General features: G+C 56.7%; 5 long non-coding RNA genes across 8 annotated transcripts in view; 1 reads left to right on the forward strand and 4 right to left on the reverse strand.

Moving 5' to 3' along the window:
- Positions 1-4593, forward strand: part of LOC104910740 (uncharacterized) — a 45496-nt gene extending 40903 nt beyond the window's left edge. For all 4 annotated transcript variants that reach the window (XR_014883103.1, XR_014883100.1, XR_014883101.1 and 1 more), the window contains 2 exons: positions 2179-2272; positions 3800-4593. This is a non-coding gene — a long non-coding RNA (uncharacterized LOC104910740). The remainder of the gene's footprint in view (positions 1-2178; positions 2273-3799) is intronic.
- Positions 3610-8677, reverse strand: LOC109364492 (uncharacterized). The gene is made up of 4 exons (XR_014883097.1): positions 7663-8677; positions 6028-7489; positions 3975-5854; positions 3610-3802 (listed from the first exon to the last, which is right to left on the reverse strand). It is a non-coding gene; the product is annotated as an uncharacterized LOC109364492 (long non-coding RNA).
- A 191-nt stretch (positions 8678-8868) lies between these two features.
- On the reverse strand, positions 8869-13616 carry LOC109364344 (uncharacterized). Its single transcript, XR_014883096.1, has 4 exons — positions 12600-13616; positions 10964-12426; positions 9313-10790; positions 8869-9139 (listed from the first exon to the last, which is right to left on the reverse strand). It is a non-coding gene; the product is annotated as an uncharacterized LOC109364344 (long non-coding RNA).
- Positions 13617-13805: 189 nt separating this feature from the next.
- On the reverse strand, positions 13806-15261 carry LOC146544484 (uncharacterized). Its single transcript, XR_014883098.1, has 2 exons — positions 14250-15261; positions 13806-14076 (listed from the first exon to the last, which is right to left on the reverse strand). It is a non-coding gene; the product is annotated as an uncharacterized LOC146544484 (long non-coding RNA).
- A 199-nt stretch (positions 15262-15460) lies between these two features.
- Positions 15461-17596, reverse strand: LOC146544485 (uncharacterized). Its single transcript, XR_014883099.1, has 3 exons — positions 17582-17596; positions 15904-17189; positions 15461-15731 (listed from the first exon to the last, which is right to left on the reverse strand). It is a non-coding gene; the product is annotated as an uncharacterized LOC146544485 (long non-coding RNA).
- Positions 17597-17985: the final 389 nt, after the last annotated feature.

Consider the following 17985-nt stretch of genomic DNA (forward strand, 5'->3'; position numbering starts at 1 on the left):
ATTAATCTTTTCAATCCTTGCTTATACTGGTTCAAGTGTGAATTAGTTAGGGAGCCTAGCAAGTCAGATTCCGGATGCTGTGAATTTACTGATTCTTTCAGCTGCTGGGTTAATTCAATGACAGCATTTGCTTTAACAGTGACATTAATTGCATAAGAGAGCACATTGGCCCATATGTATGCAGTGGCTTTTCATTTGGAATTTGTAGACTCTCTGTGATCCAGAAATCTATGAACTATCATTCAAGGCAAAAGGTTATGAATAGTAAATAAAATCAGTTATTTTCCAGGAAAGTCAGTTGAGTTAGCTGCTCTGATTTCGTGTGATTTTCTTTGGGTGACTCCAAAGGCCATTGATACTGCACAGGAAAGATCTTCACATCGGTAAAGATGCAGGACATGTAAAGAATAGCGATTATGTGCTAGAAATGGATACATGTTAGAAGAAAAGTGGACAGTATTTTCTCCTAATTTCTTTTAGATCTCAGGTGCATTAGAAGAATCTTAATTTGAAACAAATTTAAGAAAAAAATCATTCTTGTCTGATAGAGACAGTCTGCTATCCCCGCATAATAAGGAGAGTTCAAATGCAGCACTTCATTTAGAGGAAATATTACTATACCCAGGAGCATATGCAGACACTGCTCTGATTTTTCAGCACTCTACTCAGACGCAGTGGAAATGCAGCGTATTCAATTATATTTAAAAGGGAAGGAACATGAAGCTAGAGCTCTGCTTCCTGTTATCCATGTGAGCTTAGGTGTATTTGTCCTTTATGGATGACAGAGAAGATTCTCATCCTATTTTCTCCTCCAGTCTATTTAATTGCCTGTATAGTTTTTGGAAAAGCAAATACATGCTATGTGAACCTATTTACAGAAAGAGGGCCAGTGTCTTTTTGCTAGCTTTTTTCTTTCCCCTACTTCTTTTAATGCTGAGTTTGAGATTCCTTCTTAATAACGTTAGATTCTTACTAACATGTTTAAACTGTTTCTGTGGTTCACTGGGGAAGACAATGGTCTCTTTAGACTGTCATAGCCTTTTTAGCATGACAGCCTGCTATTATAGGAGTTAAATATCTGCAAATTTTCATGCCTGGAAAGCTAATTCTATTCTAATATTATCTATAGGAGGCAAAAAAGCAGTCAGTCTTTAGAAAGAAATTAAAATTATCTAATTCTATGATTAAAGATCTTGTTAGAAAGGACTACATTTTAAAGCCCAGAGTGACAGCAAATCTAATGTTACTGCTAAATCCTTTAACATATCTAGGCATCTCTATGTTAAAAATAAATACGCGTATTTCAATTTACATTTTAGAAACATCTTCAAGTGTACCAGAAATAAGGAGGAAAAATGATTCACAAAAGAAAATGACAAATGAAAAATGCTTCTCCTCTTTGAGTTGATATATTGAATGAATGATGGTTACGACTCAATTAACTCATACTGGTGGGAATGAGAACCAAATGTCTACTTTGAACTGTTTCTACTTTCTTTTAGATTCTGTACTGTCTCTGGCACTTGTGAAACAGTACACCATTATCATTAGATTACCCATGAAATGTCAATAAAATGATGTCATACTTGAGCAGGTAATTGAGGGACATCATAAAAAAAAGGAAATGAAGATTAGCACCAAAAGTGAAAGATGTAAGTGTATTGCAAGGCAAACTAAAGTATGCCCTTATCTGAAGCAGGTGAGAGAAATTGAATGTGAATATTATAGTTGTTTTGAGTGCTCAAGACGATCTACTGACATTAACAACAGGAAAAAAAAAAAAATCTGCCAATAATTCCTCAGTGAACATCTTAAAATTTCCTCCCGTGAGAACCTGCTGGAGGGGTGAGTCTCCACAAGTCTCTCCTGGAGTATTTGCCTTAAGATGGAAGGGTTTTCTGTTTTGTTGTCCTGCTTGCACAGCCCTGCTTGTCCTTCATGTGCAGAATCTCCCCAGGGTCTCTGGCAGTCATTTTGCAGTTCTACAAACTTGGCAATTGACCTTTCTTTCTAACCCAGGGCAAGGACAGCCACAATTCCACAGGAGATAAAAAGCCATGTGCAGATCCACATGTTCGTGAGCTGTGTCACTCCTATATTTCTGCTTGTTCAGGACTCTAACCTACAGAGTATATGTATGACAAAACTTTGCCGTTGTTTTGGTCTGTTTATTTCCAGGAATACAATCCAAAACTGTGTGAGAACTGATCAGTGCTGTACTTGGCAAGAACTTAAGGGCACATTTGTATACCTCGAAGTTTAGAAAAATGTGGTGAGTAGATGGTCTTCAGATCTCTGGAGCAACCCTTTCACATCCAGAAACAGTCCCGCTCTTCAGTTCCATTTCAGCTGTATGGGCTGGTGGCAACCACTGCTTAATTGGAAGGTCACTGTGCCACCAGCCTTTTCTTTGCCATGGCAAAGACCCAACCCGCTAATGAAAATGAGACAGTCTGGCCTATACTTGAAGGGAGAAAGTGCTAAGCCAACCATCTTCCATTTCTGAAGGGACAAAGTATACCTTTCCCAAGCTGTTCTCTAGGGAAAGCAAGCTGTGGGGTATTTGTGGGGAAAAGTGCAGTTGTTAAGGACTATTTCGACAGTGACAACAGTTGAAATTAGCAGCACTATTTCATGTAGCACCCTTTGGGTGCCTACTGACAGTCCACATGAATGAACAGCATTGCAAAACACACAGGAGCAGTAGAAGGTATCTTCACACTATCTCGACACAACATAATCAGCTTCATGGTTTTTGTGTTTGGCTTTTCTGTTGGATGGTTGTTTCTCATTTTTGAATTAGTGATTGAACAGAAATTCCCTTGTAACAAAAAGAGTTAACTTCAACACTGCAGTCTACATTATCTTATGTACCCTATAGTACACAATAGAGTCTAATAAGTACACTGATTAGCTGATACACTGACCCCAAGACTCTGAGAGAAAATATGCATCAGTGTGTTATGAGCACAGTAAACATAGCAGGGTAGGGTTTCTTCAGACTGACTACAACTTACTTCTGCTCTGCTTGCCTTTAGGTTATAGCTGTGGGTAACTGCCACATAATAAAATAACGGGGATATCCACAATATATAAACAAACTGCACATAAAGTGGCTATCACTCAATCAAGATAATTAAACCACTGTTCTTTAAACCACTGTTCTTCATTCTCACAGTATTTTTTTTTTAATTTTTTTTTTTTTTTTTAAACATAAATAGACACAATTGTGTAACTGAGACTGTGTAACTTAACGTGGAGTGCAGGAGTCAATCATGGTTGTCTTGGATATAGCTAGGACACAACTGATTTCCTTAAGCATGGTGGAGAAGATACAATGTTTTGACTTCAAGAAAAAAATCAATGTCAATAACACGAGCGCTTCTAGTAAATGCTGAGGAAAGCTATTTAGAGCCAAGACGAAACAGTTTTCCCTACAGTCCGGCATAGAGGGAATGGCCCAAAAACCTGGGAGCAGGGCATATCCCCATGGTGAAAGTAAAAAAAAGAAATGGGGGAAAAGTTACTGGGTGTTCTCCTAAGCAGCAAAACAAAACATTCCACATCACAGAAAAACTCAGTATATGCAACGGTTAGAACAAGATACCGTTTGAACAAAAAGCAACAAATTTTATTTTGAAAAATCATAAAGCGAGGAAAAAATCCACATTAGACATACGATGAAAAAGAAATGAAAAGACACCAAAGATACATACATAGACAGAAAACAAGCAGATTGTTCTTCTTGCTCGCTGTTGCCTCCCGGTTCCACTTGCTGCTTCTTCCTTTGCTGCAGCAGCTCCTGAAAAATGAAGGGCTCCATTAGACCTGAGGACCAACAACCCCACCACCCAAGGAAAACAGGAAACCCAACAGATGGAGCTCGGCACACGACAACCCAGCCACAGAAGCCTTTACATCCCCCCTTCCCAATTCATTCCCAGCAAATAAAAACAAACAACAGCTTTTCTCACCCACGCCGATGCGCTGCGGAACTCCAGCCGGTGCTGCGGAGGGTCACAGAGGCGGGCAGACTGGGCAAATGGAGCTGGGCACACCAAAAGCAGCGACCAAAGGGTCAACTTCCCTGCTTACAGGGGTCCCCTGACGCTGCCGCCATTGCAAAGGGCCTGGGACGCCAAGGCACAGCCAGTCCCTCACTTACAGGGCAGCCTTGCTCCACAGGCAGAGGGAGGCTCCTTCTCTCCCACACCGGGGCACCTTGACCCCTAACCCCACTAACGGGGCGGTCGCCCCACACAGGCTGCCAGCAGAGCACAAAGGCTCCCGCACCCAGACCCTGATTACAGGCGGGGCGACGACACCCACGGAGCCACAGAGCTCGGTTTTCCCCCCCAGCAGCAGGAACGACACTCAGCAGCCAGGCAGCGGGGTGGCACGGCCAAAGGCCACGATCGGGATCCCAGCCCCAATTGCAGGGAGGGTGCAAGCCTAACCTCGCATCTCTCAGCCCCGTGCCTCTGAAAGGCCGGGGCCACATTCCCACCTGACTACAGGGGGTCTTCTCTCAGGACACAGCTCACCAAACACAGGGGGCACACACAGCCCTGTCTACAGGACGGTGCCCAACACCTCACCATCGCCAAGAAGCCCCACGGAGCACGCGGCTCCCACCAACGCCTGAGCTACAGGCTGGCCCGCCCGGCTGCAGCTCAACACCACCTCTTTGGGAATCCACGGAACAACCTCGACCCACCGAGCGGGGAGGTCGCCCCAGCTACAAGCAGCACCTCAACCTGCACCCTCTGACGGGACAGGGAGGGGTCATTCCCACCAACTGGCTGGCTAAAGCAGCCTCCCCAAACCTGATTACAGGGGGGGCAGGCTGCTTCGGGGACAGAGAGCTCCACAGCTTGTGACACGCACCCCGAGTACAGGGCCGTCACACCGCCAGCTGAACAGGCGGCCACGCAGGGACAGGCCCAAGCCCTGGCTACAGAGCGGCCTCGGCCACACAACTATCATGTGGCTCTGATCTGTCCTAAGAAAAAAGGGGCGTGACAGGACACTCACTGCGCTCGCAGGACTAAGAGGGAACACCCCACTTGTGCCACGCATCAAGTCCTCCATTCCCGCCTGGGAAGTCCAAGCTAAGCTGCAGCCATTTTTGTGGAGGCCTAAAGGGAAAGCTCAATCACACAGTCACACCACAAACACAAACAAGGAAAGGAAGGGGAACACACACACACAGATGGCACTTTCCAGAAGGGAAGGACAACGCAGCGCAGCTAAACCCTGGGAATAAACCCGAACCCACGAGCAACAGCAAAGAGCCTGTGACCTGTCCCCAGGCTGCACGGAGGCCACAGACCTCAACGTGCCAAAGGGCTTCTCATGTAAGGAAAAAGGCTGGGACACACACCTCGAGTACAGGGCCATCACCTTGACAGGCCACCAGCGGGCAGCAACGCCGAGGGGCCAGAGGAACAGGGGCAGGGAAACGGCACCTACCCTGCCTACAGGGTGGCCTTGGGGTCCAGCGAGCTCCATTTCCCACTCGGGTGCGGGGAGGTGGCTCTTGCCCTCTGTACGGGGGGCCACGCTCCCCAGGCAGCCAAAGGAGCAACAAGGCAAAAGGCCAACTACAGCAAAGACCCGAGCCCTGCTTACAGGGAGGTCGCCCAGCACAAAGCCGGCCTGGTCACCCAAGGTGCCGGCAGCGCTCTACCAAAATGTGACTGTGACCCTGCTGACAGGGAGGTGCTTTTGCCCAGAGAGCCTCTCTCTTTCGCCCCCGTCCACAGGCTTCTGCTTCCTCCTCTTGCTCGCTGTTGCCTCCCGGTTCCACTCGCTGCTTCTTCCTTTGCTGCTTCTTCCTTTGCTGCAGCAGCTCCTGAAAAATGAAGGGCTCCATTAGACCTGAGGACCAACAACCCCACCACCCAAGGAAAACAGGAAACCCAACAGACGGAGCTCGGCACACGACAACCCAGCCACAGAAGCCTTTACATCCCCCCCTTCCCAATTCATTCCCAGCAAATAAAAACAAACAACAGCTTTTCTCACCCACGCCGATGCGCTGCAGAGCTCCAGCCGGTGCTGCGGAGGGTCACAGAGGCGGGCAGACTGGGCAAATGGAGCTGGGCACACCAAAAGCAGCGACCAAAGGGTCAACTTCCCTGCTTACAGGGGTCCCCTGACGCTGCCGCCATTGCAAAGGGCCTGGGACGCCAAGGCACAGCCAGTCCCTCACTTACAGGGCAGCCTTGCTCCACAGGCAGAGGGAGGCTCCTTCTCTCCCACACCGGGGCACCTTGACCCCTAACCCCACTAACGGGGCGGTCGCCCCACACAGGCTGCCAGCAGAGCACAAAGGCTCCCGCACCCAGACCCTGATTACAGGCGGGGCAACGACACCCACGGAGCCACAGAGCTCGGTTTCCCCCCCAGCAGCAGGAACGACACTCAGCAGCCAGGCAGCGGGGTGGCACGGCCAAAGGCCACGATCGGGATCCCAGCCCCAATTGCAGGGAGGGTGCAAGCCTAACCTCGCATCTCTCAGCCCCGTGCCTCTGAAAGGCCGGGGCCACATTCCCACCTGACTACAGGGGGTCTTCTCTCAGGACACAGCTCACCAAACACAGGGGGCACACACAGCCCTGTCTACAGGACGGTGCCCAACACCTCACCATCGCCAAGAAGCCCCACGGAGCACGCGGCTCCCACCAACGCCTGAGCTACAGGCTGGCCCGCCCGGCTGCAGCACAACACCACCTCTTTGGGAATCCACGGAACAACCTCGACCCACCGAGCGGGGAGGTCGCCCCAGCTACAAGCAGCACCTCAACCTGCACCCTCTGACGGGACAGGGAGGGGTCATTCCCACCAACTGGCTGGCTAAAGCAGCCTCCCCAAACCTGATTACAGGGGGGGCAGGCTGCTTCGGGGACAGAGAGCTCCACAGCTTGTGACACGCACCCCGAGTACAGGGCCGTCACACCGCCAGCTGAACAGGCGGCCACGCAGGGACAGGCCCAAGCCCTGGCTACAGAGCGGCCTCGGCCACACAATTACTGTGTACTGGGCCATTGCATTTACATGCCACCAGCAGGCAGCAACACTGAGGGGCCGAAGGAACAGGGGCAGGGAAACGGCACCTACCCTGCCTACAGGGTGGCCTTGGGGTCCAGCGAGCTCCATTTCCCACTCGGGTGCGGGGAGGTGGCTCTTGCCCTCTGTACGGGGGGCCACGCTCCCCAGGCAGCCAAAGGAGCAACAAGGCAAAAGGCCAACTACAGCAAAGACCCGAGCCCTGCTTACAGGGAGGTCGCCCAGCACAAAGCCGGCCTGGTCACCCAAGGTGCCGGCAGCGCTCTACCAAAATGTGACTGTGACCCTGCTGACAGGGAGGTGCTTTTGCCCAGAGAGCCTCTCTCTTTCGCCCCCGTCCACAGGCTTCTGCTTCCTCCTCTTGCTCGCTGTTGCCTCCCGGTTCCACTCGCTGCTTCTTCCTTTGCTGCAGCAGCTCCTGAAAAATGAAGGGCTCCATTAGACCTGAGGACCAACAACCCCACCACCCAAGGAAAACAGGAAACCCAACAGACGGAGCTCGGCACACGACAACCCAGCCACAGAAGCCTTTACATCCCCCCCTTCCCAATTCATTCCCAGCAAATAAAAACAAACAACAGCTTTTCTCACCCACGCCGATGCGCTGCAGAGCTCCAGCCGGTGCTGCGGAGGGTCACAGAGGCGGGCAGACTGGGCAAATGGAGCTGGGCACACCAAAAGCAGCGACCAAAGGGTCAACTTCCCTGCTTACAGGGGTCCCCTGACGCTGCCGCCATTGCAAAGGGCCTGGGACGCCAAGGCACAGCCAGTCCCTCACTTACAGGGCAGCCTTGCTCCACAGGCAGAGGGAGGCTCCTTCTCTCCCACACCGGGGCACCTTGACCCCTAACCCACTAACGGGGCGGTCGCCCCACACAGGCTGCCAGCAGAGCACAAAGGCTCCCGCACCCAGACCCTGATTACAGGCGGGGCGACGACACCCACGGAGCCACAGAGCTCGGTTTTCCCCCCCAGCAGCAGGAACGACACTCAGCAGCCAGGCAGCGGGGTGGCACGGCCAAAGGCCACGATCGGGATCCCAGCCCCAATTGCAGGGAGGGTGCAAGCCTAACCTCGCATCTCGCAGCCCCGGCCTCTGAAAGGCCGGGGCCACATTCCCACCTGACTACAGGGGGTCTTCTCTCAGGACACAGCTCACCAAACACAGGGGGCACACACAGCCCTGTCTACAGGACGGTGCCCAACACCTCACCATCGCCAAGAAGCCCCACGGAGCACGCGGCTCCCACCAACGCCTGAGCTACAGGCTGGCCCGCCCGGCTGCAGCACACACCACCTCTTTGGGAATCCACGGAACAACCTCGACCCACCGAGCGGGGAGGTCGCCCCAGCTACAAGCAGCACCTCAACCTGCACCCTCTGACGGGACAGGGAGGGGTCATTCCCACCAACTGGCTGGCTAAAGCAGCCTCCCCAAACCTGATTACAGGGGGGGCAGGCTGCTTCGGGGACAGAGAGCTCCACAGCTTGTGACACGCACCCCGAGTACAGGGCCGTCACACCGCCAGCAGAACAGGCGGCCACGCAGGGACAGGCCCAAGCCCTGGCTACAGAGCGGCCTCGGCCACACAACTATCATGTGTACAGGGCCATCACCTTGACAGGCCACCAGCGGGCAGCAACGCCGAGGGGCCAGAGGAACAGGGGCAGGGAAACGGCACCTACCCTGCCTACAGGGTGGCCTTGGGGTCCAGCGAGCTCCATTTCCCACTCGGGTGCGGGGAGGTGGCTCTTGCCCTCTGTACGGGGGGCCACGCTCCCCAGGCAGCCAAAGGAGCAACAAGGCAAAAGGCCAACTACAGCAAAGACCCGAGCCCTGCTTACAGGGAGGTCGCCCAGCACAAAGCCGGCCTGGTCACCCAAGGTGCCGGCAGCGCTCTACCAAAATGTGACTGTGACCCTGCTGACAGGGAGGTGCTTTTGCCCAGAGAGCCTCTCTCTTTCGCCCCCGTCCACAGGCTTCTGCTTCCTCCTCTTGCTCGCTGTTGCCTCCCGGTTCCACTCGCTGCTTCTTCCTTTGCTGCTTCTTCCTTTGCTGCAGCAGCTCCTGAAAAATGAAGGGCTCCATTAGACCTGAGGACCAACAACCCCACCACCCAAGGAAAACAGGAAACCCAACAGACGGAGCTCGGCACACGACAACCCAGCCACAGAAGCCTTTACATCCCCCCCTTCCCAATTCATTCCCAGCAAATAAAAACAAACAACAGCTTTTCTCACCCACGCCGATGCGCTGCAGAGCTCCAGCCGGTGCTGCGGAGGGTCACAGAGGCGGGCAGACTGGGCAAATGGAGCTGGGCACACCAAAAGCAGCGACCAAAGGGTCAACTTCCCTGCTTACAGGGGTCCCCTGACGCTGCCGCCATTGCAAAGGGCCTGGGACGCCAAGGCACAGCCAGTCCCTCACTTACAGGGCAGCCTTGCTCCACAGGCAGAGGGAGGCTCCTTCTCTCCCACACCGGGGCACCTTGACCCCTAACCCCACTAACGGGGCGGTCGCCCCACACAGGCTGCCAGCAGAGCACAAAGGCTCCCGCACCCAGACCCTGATTACAGGCGGGGCAACGACACCCACGGAGCCACAGAGCTCGGTTTTCCCCCCCAGCAGCAGGAACGACACTCAGCAGCCAGGCAGCGGGGTGGCACGGCCAAAGGCCACGATCGGGATCCCAGCCCCAATTGCAGGGAGGGTGCAAGCCTAACCTCGCATCTCTCAGCCCCGGGCCTCTGAAAGGCCGGGGCCACATTCCCACCTGACTACAGGGGGTCTTCTCTCAGGACACAGCTCACCAAACACAGGGGGCACACACAGCCCTGTCTACAGGACGGTGCCCAACACCTCACCATCGCCAAGAAGCCCCACGGAGCACGCGGCTCCCACCAACGCCTGAGCTACAGGCTGGCCCGCCCGGCTGCAGCACAACACCACCTCTTTGGGAATCCACGGAACAACCTCGACCCACCGAGCGGGGAGGTCGCCCCAGCTACAAGCAGCACCTCAACCTGCACCCTCTGACGGGACAGGGAGGGGTCATTCCCACCAACTGGCTGGCTAAAGCAGCCTCCCCAAACCTGATTACAGGGGGGGCAGGCTGCTTCGGGGACAGAGAGCTCCACAGCTTGTGACACGCACCCCGAGTACAGGGCCGTCACACCGCCAGCAGAACAGGCGGCCACGCAGGGACAGGCCCAAGCCCTGGCTACAGAGCGGCCTCGGCCACACAATTACTGTGTACTGGGCCATTGCATTTACATGCCACCAGCAGGCAGCAACACTGAGGGGCCAGAGGAACAGGGGCAGGGAAACGGCACCTACCCTGCCTACAGGGTGGCCTTGGGGTCCAGCGAGCTCCATTTCCCACTCGGGTGCGGGGAGGTGGCTCTTGCCCTCTGTACGGGGGGCCACGCTCCCCAGGCAGCCAAAGGAGCAACAAGGCAAAAGGCCAACTACAGCAAAGACCCGAGCCCTGCTTACAGGGAGGTCGCCCAGCACAAAGCCGGCCTGGTCACCCAAGGTGCCGGCAGCGCTCTACCAAAATGTGACTGTGACCCTGCTGACAGGGAGGTGCTTTTGCCCAGAGAGCCTCTCTCTTTCGCCCCCGTCCACAGGCTTCTGCTTCCTCCTCTTGCTCGCTGTTGCCTCCCGGTTCCACTCGCTGCTTCTTCCTTTGCTGCTTCTTCCTTTGCTGCAGCAGCTCCTGAAAAATGAAGGGCTCCATTAGACCTGAGGACCAACAACCCCACCACCCAAGGAAAACAGGAAACCCAACAGACGGAGCTCGGCACACGACAACCCAGCCACAGAAGCCTTTACATCCCCCCCTTCCCAATTCATTCCCAGCAAATAAAAACAAACAACAGCTTTTCTCACCCACGCCGATGCGCTGCAGAGCTCCAGCCGGTGCTGCGGAGGGTCACAGAGGCGGGCAGACTGGGCAAATGGAGCTGGGCACACCAAAAGCAGCGACCAAAGGGTCAACTTCCCTGCTTACAGGGGTCCCCTGACGCTGCCGCCATTGCAAAGGGCCTGGGACGCCAAGGCACAGCCAGTCCCTCACTTACAGGGCAGCCTTGCTCCACAGGCAGAGGGAGGCTCCTTCTCTCCCACACCGGGGCACCTTGACCCCTAACCCCACTAACGGGGCAGTCGCCCCACACAGGCTGCCAGCAGAGCACAAAGGCTCCCGCACCCAGACCCTGATTACAGGCGGGGCGACGACACCCACGGAGCCACAGAGCTCGGTTTTCCCCCCCAGCAGCAGGAACGACACTCAGCAGCCAGGCAGCGGGGTGGCACGGCCAAAGGCCACGATCGGGATCCCAGCCCCAATTGCAGGGAGGGTGCAAGCCTAACCTCGCATCTCTCAGCCCCGTGCCTCTGAAAGGCCGGGGCCACATTCCCACCTGACTACAGGGGGCCTTCTCTCAGGACACAGCTCACCAAACACAGGGGGCACACACAGCCCTGTCTACAGGACGGTGCCCAACACCTCACCATCGCCAAGAAGCCCCACGGAGCACGCGGCTCCCACCAACGCCTGAGCTACAGGCTGGCCCGCCCGGCTGCAGCACAACACCACCTCTTTGGGAATCCACGGAACAACCTCGACCCACCGAGCGGGGAGGTCGCCCCAGCTACAAGCAGCACCTCAACCTGCACCCTCTGACGGGACAGGGAGGGGTCATTCCCACCAACTGGCTGGCTAAAGCAGCCTCCCCAAACCTGATTACAGGGGGGGCAGGCTGCTTCGGGGACAGAGAGCTCCACAGCTTGTGACACGCACCCCGAGTACAGGGCCGTCACACCGCCAGCAGAACAGGCGGCCACGCAGGGACAGGCCCAAGCCCTGGCTACAGAGCGGCCTCGGCCACACAATTACTGTGTACTGGGCCATTGCATTTACATGCCACCAGCAGGCAGCAACACTGAGGGGCCGAAGGAACAGGGGCAGGGAAACGGCACCTACCCTGCCTACAGGGTGGCCTTGGGGTCCAGCGAGCTCCATTTCCCACTCGGGTGCGGGGAGGTGGCTCTTGCCCTCTGTACGGGGGGCCACGCTCCCCAGGCAGCCAAAGGAGCAACAAGGCAAAAGGCCAACTACAGCAAAGACCCGAGCCCTGCTTACAGGGAGGTCGCCCAGCACAAAGCCGGCCTGGTCACCCAAGGTGCCGGCAGCGCTCTACCAAAATGTGACTGTGACCCTGCTGACAGGGAGGTGCTTTTGCCCAGAGAGCCTCTCTCTTTCGCCCCCGTCCACAGGCTTCTGCTTCCTCCTCTTGCTCGCTGTTGCCTCCCGGTTCCACTCGCTGCTTCTTCCTTTGCTGCAGCAGCTCCTGAAAAATGAAGGGCTCCATTAGACCTGAGGACCAACAACCCCACCACCCAAGGAAAACAGGAAACCCAACAGACGGAGCTCGGCACACGACAACCCAGCCACAGAAGCCTTTACATCCCCCCCTTCCCAATTCATTCCCAGCAAATAAAAACAAACAACAGCTTTTCTCACCCACGCCGATGCGCTGCAGAGCTCCAGCCGGTGCTGCGGAGGGTCACAGAGGCGGGCAGACTGGGCAAATGGAGCTGGGCACACCAAAAGCAGCGACCAAAGGGTCAACTTCCCTGCTTACAGGGGTCCCCTGACGCTGCCGCCATTGCAAAGGGCCTGGGACGCCAAGGCACAGCCAGTCCCTCACTTACAGGGCAGCCTTGCTCCACAGGCAGAGGGAGGCTCCTTCTCTCCCACACCGGGGCACCTTGACCCCTAACCCCACTAACGGGGGTCGCCCCACACAGGCTGCCAGCAGAGCACAAAGGCTCCCGCACCCAGACCCTGATTACAGGCGGGGCGACGACACCCACGGAGCCACAGAGCTCGGTTTTCCCCCCCAGCAGCAGGAACGACACTCAGCAGCCAGGCAGCGGGGTGGCACGGCCAAAGGCCACGATCGGGATCCCAGCCCCAATTGCAGGGAGGGTGCAAGCCTAACCTCGCATCTCTCAGCCCCGGCCTCTGAAAGGCCGGGGCCACATTCCCACCTGACTACAGGGGGTCTTCTCTCAGGACACAGCTCACCAAACACAGGGGGCACACACAGCCCTGTCTACAGGACGGTGCCCAACACCTCACCATCGCCAAGAAGCCCCACGGAGCACGCGGCTCCCACCAACGCCTGAGCTACAGGCTGGCCCGCCCGGCTGCAGCACAACACCACCTCTTTGGGAACCCACGGAACAACCTCGACCCACCGAGCGGGGAGGTCGCCCCAGCTACAAGCAGCACCTCAACCTGCACCCTCTGACGGGACAGGGAGGGGTCATTCCCACCAACTGGCTGGCTAAAGCAGCCTCCCCAAACCTGATTACAGGGGGGGCAGGCTGCTTCGGGGACAGAGAGCTCCACAGCTTGTGACACGCACCCCGAGTACAGGGCCGTCACACCGCCAGCAGAACAGGCGGCCACGCAGGGACAGGCCCAAGCCCTGGCTACAGAGCGGCCTCGGCCACACAACTATCATGTGTACAGGGCCATCACCTTGACAGGCCACCAGCGGGCAGCAACGCCGAGGGGCCAGAGGAACAGGGGCAGGGAAACGGCACCTACCCTGCCTACAGGGTGGCCTTGGGGTCCAGCGAGCTCCATTTCCCACTCGGGTGCGGGGAGGTGGCTCTTGCCCTCTGTACGGGGGGCCACGCTCCCCAGGCAGCCAAAGGAGCAACAAGGCAAAAGGCCAACTACAGCAAAGACCCGAGCCCTGCTTACAGGGAGGTCGCCCAGCACAAAGCCGGCCTGGTCACCCAAGGTGCCGGCAGCGCTCTACCAAAATGTGACTGTGACCCTGCTGACAGGGAGGTGCTTTTGCCCAGAGAGCCTCTCTCTTTCGCCCCCGTCCACAGGCTTCTGCTTCCTCCTCTTGCTCGCTGTTGCCTCCCGGTTCCACTCGCTGCTTCTTCCTTTGCTGCTTCTTCCTTTGCTGCAGCAGCTCCTGAAAAATGAAGGGCTCCATTAGACCTGAGGACCAACAACCCCACCACCCAAGGAAAACAGGAAACCCAACAGACGGAGCTCGGCACACGACAACCCAGCCACAGAAGCCTTTACATCCCCCCCTTCCCAATTCATTCCCAGCAAATAAAAACAAACAACAGCTTTTCTCACCCACGCCGATGCGCTGCAGAGCTCCAGCCGGTGCTGCGGAGGGTCACAGAGGCGGGCAGACTGGGCAAATGGAGCTGGGCACACCAAAAGCAGCGACCAAAGGGTCAACTTCCCTGCTTACAGGGGTCCCCTGACGCTGCCGCCATTGCAAAGGGCCTGGGACGCCAAGGCACAGCCAGTCCCTCACTTACAGGGCAGCCTTGCTCCACAGGCAGAGGGAGGCTCCTTCTCTCCCACACCGGGGCACCTTGACCCCTAACCCCACTAACGGGGCGGTCGCCCCACACAGGCTGCCAGCAGAGCACAAAGGCTCCCGCACCCAGACCCTGATTACAGGCGGGGCGACGACACCCACGGAGCCACAGAGCTCGGTTTTCCCCCCCAGCAGCAGGAACGACACTCAGCAGCCAGGCAGCGGGGTGGCACGGCCAAAGGCCACGATCGGGATCCCAGCCCCAATTGCAGGGAGGGTGCAAGCCTAACCTCGCATCTCTCAGCCCCGTGCCTCTGAAAGGCCGGGGCCACATTCCCACCTGACTACAGGGGGTCTTCTCTCAGGACACAGCTCACCAAACACAGGGGGCACACACAGCCCTGTCTACAGGACGGTGCCCAACACCTCACCATCGCCAAGAAGCCCCACGGAGCACGCGGCTCCCACCAACGCCTGAGCTACAGGCTGGCCCGCCCGGCTGCAGCACACACCACCACCTCTTTGGGAATCCACGGAACAACCTCGACCCACCGAGCGGGGAGGTCGCCCCAGCTACAAGCAGCACCTCAACCTGCACCCTCTGACGGGACAGGGAGGGGTCATTCCCACCAACTGGCTGGCTAAAGCAGCCTCCCCAAACCTGATTACAGGGGGGGCAGGCTGCTTCGGGGACAGAGAGCTCCACAGCTTGTGACACGCACCCCGAGTACAGGGCCGTCACACCGCCAGCTGAACAGGCGGCCACGCAGGGACAGGCCCAAGCCCTGGCTACAGAGCGGCCTCGGCCACACAACTATCATGTGTACAGGGCCATCACCTTGACAGGCCACCAGCGGGCAGCAACGCCGAGGGGCCAGAGGAACAGGGGCAGGGAAACGGCACCTACCCTGCCTACAGGGTGGCCTTGGGGTCCAGCGAGCTCCATTTCCCACTCGGGTGCGGGGAGGTGGCTCTTGCCCTCTGTACGGGGGGCCACGCTCCCCAGGCAGCCAAAGGAGCAACAAGGCAAAAGGCCAACTACAGCAAAGACCCGAGCCCTGCTTACAGGGAGGTCGCCCAGCACAAAGCCGGCCTGGTCACCCAAGGTGCCGGCAGCGCTCTACCAAAATGTGACTGTGACCCTGCTGACAGGGAGGTGCTTTTGCCCAGAGAGCCTCTCTCTTTCGCCCCCGTCCACAGGCTTCTGCTTCCTCCTCTTGCTCGCTGTTGCCTCCCGGTTCCACTCGCTGCTTCTTCCTTTGCTGCTTCTTCCTTTGCTGCAGCAGCTCCTGAAAAATGAAGGGCTCCATTAGACCTGAGGACCAACAACCCCACCACCCAAGGAAAACAGGAAACCCAACAGACGGAGCTCGGCACACGACAACCCAGCCACAGAAGCCTTTACATCCCCCCTTCCCAATTCATTCCCAGCAAATAAAAACAAACAACAGCTTTTCTCACCCACGCCGATGCGCTGCAGAGCTCCAGCCGGTGCTGCGGAGGGTCACAGAGGCGGGCAGACTGGGCAAATGGAGCTGGGCACACCAAAAGCAGCGACCAAAGGGTCAACTTCCCTGCTTACAGGGGTCCCCTGACGCTGCCGCCATTGCAAAGGGCCTGGGACGCCAAGGCACAGCCAGTCCCTCACTTACAGGGCAGCCTTGCTCCACAGGCAGAGGGAGGCTCCTTCTCTCCCACACCGGGGCACCTTGACCCCTAACCCCACTAACGGGGCGGTCGCCCCACACAGGCTGCCAGCAGAGCACAAAGGCTCCCGCACCCAGACCCTGATTACAGGCGGGGCGACGACACCCACGGAGCCACAGAGCTCGGTTTTCCCCCCCAGCAGCAGGAACGACACTCAGCAGCCAGGCAGCGGGGTGGCACGGCCAAAGGCCACGATCGGGATCCCAGCCCCAATTGCAGGGAGGGTGCAAGCCTAACCTCGCATCTCTCAGCCCCGTGCCTCTGAAAGGCCGGGGCCACATTCCCACCTGACTACAGGGGGTCCTTCTCTCAGGACACAGCTCACCAAACACAGGGGGCACACACAGCCCTGTCTACAGGACGGTGCCCAACACCTCACCATCGCCAAGAAGCCCCACGGAGCACGCGGCTCCCACCAACGCCTGAGCTACAGGCTGGCCCGCCCGGCTGCAGCACAACACCACCTCTTTGGGAATCCACGGAACAACCTCGACCCACCGAGCGGGGAGGTCGCCCCAGCTACAAGCAGCACCTCAACCTGCACCCTCTGACGGGACAGGGAGGCGTCATTCAGCTTGTCCCTAAATGCTGCTTTATTTACAAAGACTTCAGCTGTCATTACAACTACATGTACTAGTATATTAATTCCGTTGAACTTGGCTCTCCTGAAGCTTGACTGTGCCCATGGTATTATGGAGGTGCTTTTTTTCCAGTTTCTTTTTATACCCCTTGTCATTATTCCTTTCCTCTTATTGCTCATTTGACACTCACTCTTAAATTCATTTTTCTTTTTTTTTTCTTGCCATCTCCTATCATGTACTGGCAGTTATTTTCTTAAAGAAGCAAACAATTTCAGATTGCAGGCATACATTTTCTATGGGCATTCTCTCTTTTCTTACTATAGAGCTTCTTCATCACATTAACCTTCTTAAACTATAGTACACTACTTAAGTGCTTCCTCTCTTTCATGTCAGTGCCTCCCTCTATTTGTGCTCTCCCAATTCCCACCACCCGTTCACTGAGAAGTGAAGATACATCTCCTAGAAGACATTTCAACAGTGGGGAGATATTTTTACTTTATTATTGCTGCTTGCCGCTTTCCTGTAGCATCTTCTACCAGGAGGCAGTTCGGCCCCCCGGCTCCGGCCCGGCCCCCCGGCTCCGGCCCGGCCCCCCGGCTCCGGCCCGGCCCCCCGGCTCCGGCCCGGCCCCCCGGCTCCGGCCCGGGCCCCCGGCTCCGGCCCGGCCCCCCGGCTCCGGCCCGGCCCCTGTCTCGTTCTGCTCTCGCCCCTGATCCGGCCGCTGCCCCTCCGACTAGCTCCGTTCAGAGAACGCTCGGTGCCAGATTCCAGAGCTCCCCCACAATCGCTGCCCGCTCGGAGCCCGCCCAGCTTCCGACCCGCCTCCGTCCCCGCCCATCTCTGCCGCCTACCAGCTCCGCCGCAGCTGGGTCCGTGGATGCTGCTTGTCGCCTTCCTCTCAGAGCACGCAGATTCTTCTCACACGCTGAGGCACACACCTGTTGCGCCCGAGTGTCTTATATAGGTGTCCCCTCCGCCCGCCAGCCAATTGGAGCCCGGAACGCCGCTCGCTTTTCCCGCCGTTTTTGCTTCCCGCCGTTTTTGCTTCCCGCTTCATCGTTCGCGCCCTTTCTCTCTGAAGGCGACCGGGGCGGGGTCACCTGGAGGTCACGGCCAGGGTCATCTGAGGGGCACGGGCTCCTCGCAGGTACTGCCCATCTCAGGGCAGAGAAGGCTCACAGGTGGTCCCACCAGCCACAGCGCTCTGGCAGAGCTTCGTGTGGGGCGCTCATTTCTTCAATTTCAGTGTTTATTT

The sequence above is a fragment of the Meleagris gallopavo genome, chromosome 4 (assembly GCF_905368555.1).
Source record: "Meleagris gallopavo chromosome 4, MGAL_WU_HG_1.1, whole genome shotgun sequence".
Classification (NCBI taxonomy): domain Eukaryota; kingdom Metazoa; phylum Chordata; class Aves; order Galliformes; family Phasianidae; genus Meleagris; species Meleagris gallopavo.